Source organism: Chrysochloris asiatica, unplaced genomic scaffold (genome assembly GCF_000296735.1).
Source record: "Chrysochloris asiatica unplaced genomic scaffold, ChrAsi1.0 scaffold00221, whole genome shotgun sequence".
Taxonomy (NCBI): Eukaryota; Metazoa; Chordata; class Mammalia; order Afrosoricida; family Chrysochloridae; genus Chrysochloris; species Chrysochloris asiatica.
This window is the reverse complement of record NW_006408739.1, coordinates 2,533,413-2,542,314: the sequence shown is the minus strand read 5'-3', so window position 1 is coordinate 2,542,314 and position 8,902 is coordinate 2,533,413.

Genomic DNA, 8,902 nt, shown 5'->3' with positions numbered 1-8,902 from the left:
TGGTAGCGTAGTGGTTACGAATCGGGCTGTGAACCTTAAGGTTAGCGGTTCGAAACTACCAGCCGCTCCACGGGAGAAAGATAAGGCTTTCTACTCCCGTAAAGATTTATACCCTCGGAAACCCTGTTACAGGGTCGCTATGGGTCGGAACCGACTCGATGGCACTTAACAACAACAACATATATATATATATACAACCTTGGAACAACAATGTTCTGCAGGTAGATACATGGACAGGGACACATGGTGAATGAGTATGGGAGGAAAAGTGGAATATATAATGTTGTGACGTGACAAAGATATATATATATATACATATATATCTTGGTGTTGTGACACTGTAGGATAAGCACTGAACTGCAAGGTCAGTTGTTCAAACTCACCAGAAGCTCCTTGGAAACCCAATACAGGTTACTATAAGTCAGAACTGACTCGAAGACACTTAATTAAAACATATATATATACACACACACAAGAGTTTGAAAGAGGATATTTGTACATGAATATTTACCTTTCCTGAAAACACTGCTATGAGTGTGGTGGAGCAATACAGTGGGCAAAATGATGAATGCTTCTTAGACATTATCATATATCTTAAGGCATCGAGTAGCTTAGCTGAACCTGGGGGCTCAGATCCATAGTTTCAAGGAACACCATGGTCAATTGGCATAACATAGTCCACAAAGACAATATTCTACATCCTACTTTGGTGAATAGAATTTGGGGTATTAAATGCACACCAATGTTCATAGAAGCACTATCACAATAGAAAAAAGATGGTGATAGCCAAAGTACCCATCAACAGAAGAAGGAATAAACAAACTTTGTTACATACACACAATAGAATATTATGCTATCTTGAAGAATAATAAGGAAGCTGTAAGCCACCACATAACATGGATGAACTTTGAGGACATTATGCTGAGTGAAATTAGTCAGTTACAAAAGGACAAATATTGCATAAGACCATTCTTGTAAAAGTTTAAGAAAAGATATCCATACTAAAATGGAAAAAAAAAATTCTTTGTTGGTTACCCGGGGGATGGGGGTGGGGGGGCGATAAAGCACAGGGTATGGAATAGAGACATCATAGTTCGGGTGTTGAGGAGGGCAATACACAAGAAGAGGGAGGGAGATGGAAGAACAAGATAAATAGGGGACCACTGAGGCAGGTTTGCATAGGCTAAATGGGATAGAGGTAAATAGTGATGCATGCTCAACCTTGAGACAACAGGGATCAAGGCATAGTCTGAATGGGTAAGAGGGGAAATAATGTTAAAATACTTGACTGTCTTATGGATATTGGTTTCCCTTGCCTACTATTATAAAATAGACACCTGAGTGGGATAGAGAGGACTATCAGGAAATATGATTACAGAAACTTATAAGCCCATCTTCAGCCTATAACTGATTGGAATACCTAGACGGGGTTCTAGAACTTGCCCAGTGAAATAGGCCTCCTGTGGAGCCTTTGTAGTCTATAGGACCTTAGGTGGAATTCTGAGCCCCATTCAGAACCTTCTGAGGTGGGACATTCCCACTGAAAGGACAAGCAGACCAGCCTGGAGCAGCTAGAGCAGCTTTCTTCTTAAAAGACCAGCAGGAAAAATCCAAAACAAAAATGGCAGTCTGACTGGCTACTAGAAGAATAAGTAAGGTGTTCGCTGGGGAGCCATCAAGGTAAGCAATGAAGTATCTTAAGGATAAACCCCCCTCCAAGAATGAAACTCAAAGAGAACACATGAGCAGGCATGTAAACTTGCTGGCGGCCACGTTGGTCGCCTGGTGAGTGGAAGAGGGGGAAAGGCAGCAACAAAGACATGGGCCAACTTCTACCACGTTCCATAGTCGACCTAGAGATGTGAGAGAAAAGAGGAAGGGCTGGTTGGCCCATTGTGTGGTGAGACCTGGGGACTCCTGAGCTCATGGACAAAGACATAGCTACAGAGGGCTAGAGCTGAGAGCGAAACACCCAATTCATATGACGTGAGGGGAGATGCACAAGAACACCAAAACGTGTAGATAGTACTCATTCAATCTAGTTTCTATGGCTGGATGATCAGAACTCTACTAGAGGAAAAAAAAATTAATTCTTTAATAAAGGAAGCAAGTGTAAATTGCTATAATTTGATGAACTTGACATATACTTATGGATGTAGTAGCTCAAAATACCAACTGAGAGGGAAGGACTCTCCACATCAAGAATCAATCCTATTCCCTCTGTATATAGAGTTGATAGGGATGGGCAACTTAGACATTGGCTACCTAAAATGAGAGGGGCTATAAAGGCATGAAGTGACTGGCTTATAAGTTTTCAAGAGGGAGTTTAGTATCCGAGTGTGGGGGAAGGTACAATCCCCACTGAATAGTTTTCATCCTATCTAGATGGGTCTGGTGAAAGGAGATGGGGATAAGATTCTTATGATTCAACAGTGAGTAATTGCAGTGAGTAATATCATGACTAATTGTAACTGTCACAACTGTAAAGGTAGAAGTTTTGTAACATAAAGAGGGGAATAGTTAATCTTACATTCCGGAAACAGAGGACCCTAGGACCATCAAGGGAGAAGAGCATGAGCAGATGTGGGACCCTATCCAGAAAAGCAACGACACCAGAGATAGAGGCAAAGATGATGACATAGAGAAATAGAGCAGCTGAGAACTCTAGACTCATGGAAATACAGGGACTAAGTTCTGGTGGCCAGTAGGCAGGCTTGCAGAATGTGCCCTTGGGTTGTTTAAGATCTTATTTATTCCTGAGTGTTTTTGTGTACATCAAAAACAACAACAACAACAAAAATACTATTGAATGATGATGCATAGAGGAGATTGTAATTATTGCAATGAAATGATGAGTTTAAAACTGATGTTCCCCCATGTAAACTATCACTCAATTCACAATAAAACTTAAAAAAAAAAAAAAAAAGGGGGGGTGCTCATGAGTGCCTGTTTAAGGTGTAGCTATTGGTGTCTCCATGTGTAGAAGAAAGAAGAGTGATGAGAACGGAAGATGCCTGTAATCAATTAGTCCAACAGACTAAAGGAAAATGTGAACATCAGTCTTCATGACCCTGAGAACTGAAGAACTAGATGGTGCCCAGCTACCACGACCAACTGCTCTGAAAGGTCCCAGGTAGAGCAACAGAATATGTGGAACAAAACCCAAGGTTATTTTAAAAGACCAGGCTTACTGGTCAGGAAGAGACTGGTTTACTTTGAATACTTCTCAAGTCTGAGTGAGTTTTGGACGATGTTTTCATGTATGTTAGTCTCAGGTTGTTGTCTTCTGTTGTTGGTTCTCTGTCCAAAGAACTCCCTTTAGTAGTTTTTGCAAGTTTGGTCTGGTTTTTGCAAATTCTTTTAATTTTTGTTTATCTGGAAATGTCCTAATTTCTCCATCATATTTGATGGACAATTTCCTGGGTACATGATTCGTGGTTGGAAATTTTTTTCTTGCAGAGTTTTATTTATGTCATAATGTGCCAGACTGCTAAGCTGTTTGAACCACAAGGTCAGCTTGAAGTGGTTGTGGGGGGAGGCTTCCAGAGAAGCTGGTTATACAGAACCAGCAATTTCACAGGAATGAGAGCTGCCACCCTAATTTGCACAGCCTGGCTTCTTTGAGTATGCATATGCCATGCGCTGGAAGGTAGTCACAGATGGAAAATCAGCAGCTGGACCAAGTGGACCACAACATCAAGGAAGCTCATTGAGAGGAACTGGAGATGGAGATGGAGGCTGCTATCCCTGAGCACCAAGTCATGCTAATGAGGCAGGATTTGATGAGGAACCAAGAAGAACTTCGGTAGCAGATGGAAGAGCTGCACAACCAAGAGGTGCAAAAACTAAAGCAACTGGAGCTCAGAGAAAGCAGGAGATATGGATGGGCCAGATGAACTATGGGAGACCCCATCAACAACTGAGCGTTTTGGCCAAGCTCCTACAATGGAAGGAATCGGGGCAATTGGTGGAACTCCTGCGTTTAATTGTGCAGTTCCTGGAGCTGAATTTGCTTCAAACAAGAGTTGTCGATACTAATAAACTTGCTGTATATTTCCCCAAAACCTGTAAAAGAAGGACCCTTTTGGGACTAGCCAGAATTCTACCCTGGATGATTGCTAGAAATTCCTCCCAATATTTAGGTCTTCCCTACCTATACTACCCTAGGGAGTGTACTGGAGGCCAGAGGCTAAGGAGGGGTCGAATTTAACAAATCAATTCTGTGTGTGGTATATTATTTGGCAAATCAATGCCATGTGGTGCATTCCTGAAGTCTCAAGTATGACTATGGAGGGAACCATGGCAAAAATGGATCCAAGTAGAACCCTGTTAATCTTGATCATTCTGTTCTTTGTCCCCTCCTGTTTTATTTGATTTCTCATGTTTACGTCTTCCACCCCCAGAGACACTGCCATATATACCACAAAACCCAAACAGCCCCCAGTGACCTTAGCCCCATAGCTCCACTCACTTCCAGGTCAGAATTCAAGAAAATGTTCACAGAGGTCACAGACAACATACTTACGGTTCTGTTATAGCCAATACATTACTCCTTCATGTCCTAAAGGAGACATTTTCTCTTATAGATTTTCATTATAGTATATCTTTTTTTAAAAATTGTGTTAACTTCCATCTTTTTCTTGAATGAAGACAACCCAGAAATGGCCCTTTCGTATGTATGATGTTGCTTTTAGAAGCTTTTCTTGATAGGCGTAGTACAGTCTTGGGAACAAGGTTGCTGAATGTTGAAGATCTGACAGTAGCTCTTAGCCTTGCCTCTCTTAGGTAGTTATGCTGTACATTTTTTATTGGTGTACCCTGTTTGATTTGTTCCTGATACATTTAATTTGAAGTTTCGTGAGAAATGGAGCAGTAATACATCATCAACTTATTAAAATATATTTCAAGTCTTTAAAAAAAAATGTTTAAAAAGAGGTAGCATATGATCAAGAACCAATGGTACTGAAGGATGACATCCAAGCTTCACTGAGGGCATTCGCAAAAAAAACAAGTCTCCAGGAATTGACATAATACAAATTGAAATGTTTCAACAAACTGATGCAGCACTGAAGGTGCTCATTCATCTATGCCAAGAAATCTGGAAGACAGCTACCTGGCCAGCTAATTGGAAGAGATCCACATTTGTCCCCATTCCAAAGAGAGGTGATCCAATGGAATGTGGAAATCATTGAACAGTAATCATTAATATCACATGCAAGTAAAATTTAAAAAATGACTGCAACAGTACATTGACAGGGAATTGCCAGAAATTCAAGCTGCATACAGAAGAGGACATGGAATGATGGATATTATTTCTGACATCAGGTGCATCTTTACTGAAAGCAGAGAATACCAGAAATGTGTTTACTTGTGCTAGATTGACTTTACAAAGGCTTTTGATTGTGTGGATCATGACAAGCTGTGGATAGCAATGTGAAGAATGGATATTCTAGAACACTTACTTGTACTCATGAGGAACCTGTACATAGACCAAGAGGCAGTCATTCTAACTGAATGGTTTAAAATCAGGAAAGGTGCGCATCAGTGTTGTATTCTTCCACCAAATTTGCACAATATCTATGTGATGAGCAAACAATCTGAGAAGCTAGATTATAAAAGCAGCATTAGAATTGGAAGAAGACAATCTGCGATACACAGATGATACAACCTTGCTTGCTGAAAATGAAAAGGACTTAAAATACTTACTGATGAAGATCAAAGACCACAGTCTTCAATATGAATTGCACCTCAATATACAGAAAACAAAAATCATTACAACTGGACCAATAAATACTATCATGCTAAATGGAGAAAATATTGAAGTTGTCAAAGCCTTCATTTTGCTTGGATCTACAATCAACACTCATGGAAACAGCAGCCAAGAAATCAAATGACATATTGCATTAGGCAAATCTGCTGCAAAAGATTTCTTTAAAGAATCCAAGAACAAAGATACTACTTTGAGGATTATTACACGCCTGATACAAGCCATGGTATTTTCAATAGCCTCATATGAATGTGAAAGTTGACCAATGAATAAGGAAGAGTGTAGAAGAATTGACACATTTGAGTTACAGTGTTGGAGAAAAATATTGAAAATACCATAGACTGTCAGAAGAGCAAACAAATCTGTCTTGAAATTAGTACACCCAGAATGCTCTTTAGAAGTCAAAGATGGTAGACTTCATCTCTCATACTTTGGGCATGTTACCAGGAGAGATCACTCCCTGGAGAAAGACATCATGCCTGGTAGACTGGAAGGTCTGTGGAAAATAGGAATACCTCCAATGAGATGAATGTACAGTGTCAGCAGCAATAAACTCAAGCATAACAACAATTATGAGAATTGTGCAGGACTGGGCAGTGTTTAGTTCTATGTGTATAGGGTTGCTATTAGTCAGAGTCAACTCAAGGCACCTAACAACAATAAGTCCACAAAGACAATGTCCTATATCCTACCTTGGTGAACAGCAACTAGTAAAACCTTGCAAGTGGCCATTTAAGTTACTGGTTACTGTGATATTTAATATTTTGCATCAACTTGACGGGGCCAGTATTCTCAGTGGTTTGATAATTAAGATGTAGTTATCCCTCATAATGAGATCAACTTTAATGTAATCAACTCTGTGATGAAATCTGCTATGAGCAGCCAGCCAAGTGAAAAGAATCTTCCTGAGGGGTGTCACCTGCTTCCAATTATTGGACACCAGGCAAGACTTGCTTTCTTCACTGCTGGGTCTGTATCTTGCATCTGACGACTCCTCCAACTTTCAGTTTGTTGGACTTAAGCCAACAACCTGCTCTACCTGCCAACCCTGGGCTTTTTCAGCAGTCTATATTCTTACTTGCTGTACCTGTCTGCCATGTGACCTGCTGATCTTGATTCATCAGCCTTGCATCTAAGTGAGTGAGACACCTTCAGCCCGACATCTGACCAATGGACTTGGGACTTGCCCGTCTCTACAACCTGTGTGAGTCCTTTCCTTGACATAAACCTCTCTTTATATATACCTGTGGAGTCCTGGTGTGGCGCTGTGGGTTAATGCGCCAGACTGCAAAGCCGTTTGAACTACAAGATCGGCAGTTCAAGCTCACGAGCTGCTCCTTGGAAACCCTATACAGGATCACTATGGGTCGGAACTGACTCAATGGCACGTCACAACAACAACAACAATATATACCTATATTAACTTCACTGGTTTTGCTTCTCTAGAGAACCCAGTCTAAGACAGTCTGTTTCTGTTCAGAGCAAAGAAAAGTGAGGGGAAAAAAAGATTTGAGGGAACAATTAGTCTAAAGTGTTTATGGACCAAATAAACCGCAGCCTCTACTACATGAGCCCAGAGGAACTAGATAGTGCCTGGTGCCTGGTTATCACCACTGACCACTTTGATTGGGATCATGACAAAAGGTACCTGCTAGAGTAGGAGAAAAGATAGAACAAAATTCAAATTCATAAAAAAGACCAGACTTACTGGTCTGATAGGAGCTGGTTGAACAATAAGACTATGTCTCTTAGACATCCTTCAGTTAGAACTGAAGCCACTCCCAGATTTCACCTTTCCGCTCATAAAAGACAGGCTTATACACTGAACAAGGGTGCGTGGGAGGAACATGATCCTCAGAGCAACCAAGTACACAAGCCCAAACAAAGTTAAGAAGGCAGGAAGGCCGAGAAACTGGGTGAATGGAGATGAAGAACCCAAGGTAGAAGGGGTGACACATTGTGGGGAGTTACAGTGATGTCATAGAATAATCTGTACATAAAATGCTAAATGGGAAACTAATTTGCTTTGTAGACTTTCACTAAAGCAACAATAAAATATAGTTTTAAAATAAAATAAAAGATACACTGAAAACTCAAAATAATAATAATAGGTTACTTTGAGAAAGTATACATCTATAAAATGAGCAATCAGCATTTCCTTTGCCTCCTGGTTCTGGTGAGACATCTAATGTAAAAGGAGTTCTGTGGAGGCAGAAAATGAAAGCTCATCTCAAGAAGTGCAGCTATGTCCAGGTTTCAAGTGTAGGTTTACTCCCTAAAGAGTTTGTAAGCACTAAGAACGCCATTATCCTTCTTTTCACTTGACAGGTATTACCCTAGTCATCTGCCAAAGGAAAGAGCACAGGTTTCAAATATGTCTTTCAGGTTGAGATAGCACAGAGCTTATTATCAGATTAGAGATTGAAAGCCACCAGGGTGATTGCTGCTGGGCCGGCCTCCCACATCCTTGAATTGCTCTTCCTCAGACTGTCCACCCACACTGCTTCATAAGCCTGGTCATTTATCAAGTGTCTCCAGTATGTTTGTGAGGTTCAACTCCTCAGGCACATTTTAGAACTTATTTTGTCAAACTTTTCATCAGATAAAACATATTTGATCATTATTACTACTCTTGATCCTCTTCTTTCTCTGCTTCTAAGACACCATACTCTGGTGGGTTTTCTGATATCTCTATCACAGCCTCTTCTCATTGGTTTACTATTGTATCCTTCTATAACTAACTTATAATTTTGTTGCTGTAATGTGTCATTGTGTTGGTTTCAGCTAATAGCAAACCTGTATAGGGTTTCCAAGGAGTCGCTGGTAGGTTTGAACAGCCAACCTTGCAGTTAGCAGTCTAGTGCTTATCCTACAGCACCAATTGCACTCTAAGTCCCTATTCTTTCCTCTTTTGGCAGCCCATAGTACCAACAGATCTGTGTTGGACGAAGTGCAGCCAGAGTGCTCCTGGGAGGCCAGGATGGCCAAACTTTGTCTCTCATACTTCAGACATATTGTCAGGAGGGACCAGTCGCTGGAGAAGGATATCATGTTTGGTAAGGTGCAGGGTCAGAGAAAAAGAGGAAGGCCCCCAGCGAGATGGATTGGCAAAGTGGCAGCATGGATTGGCTCAAG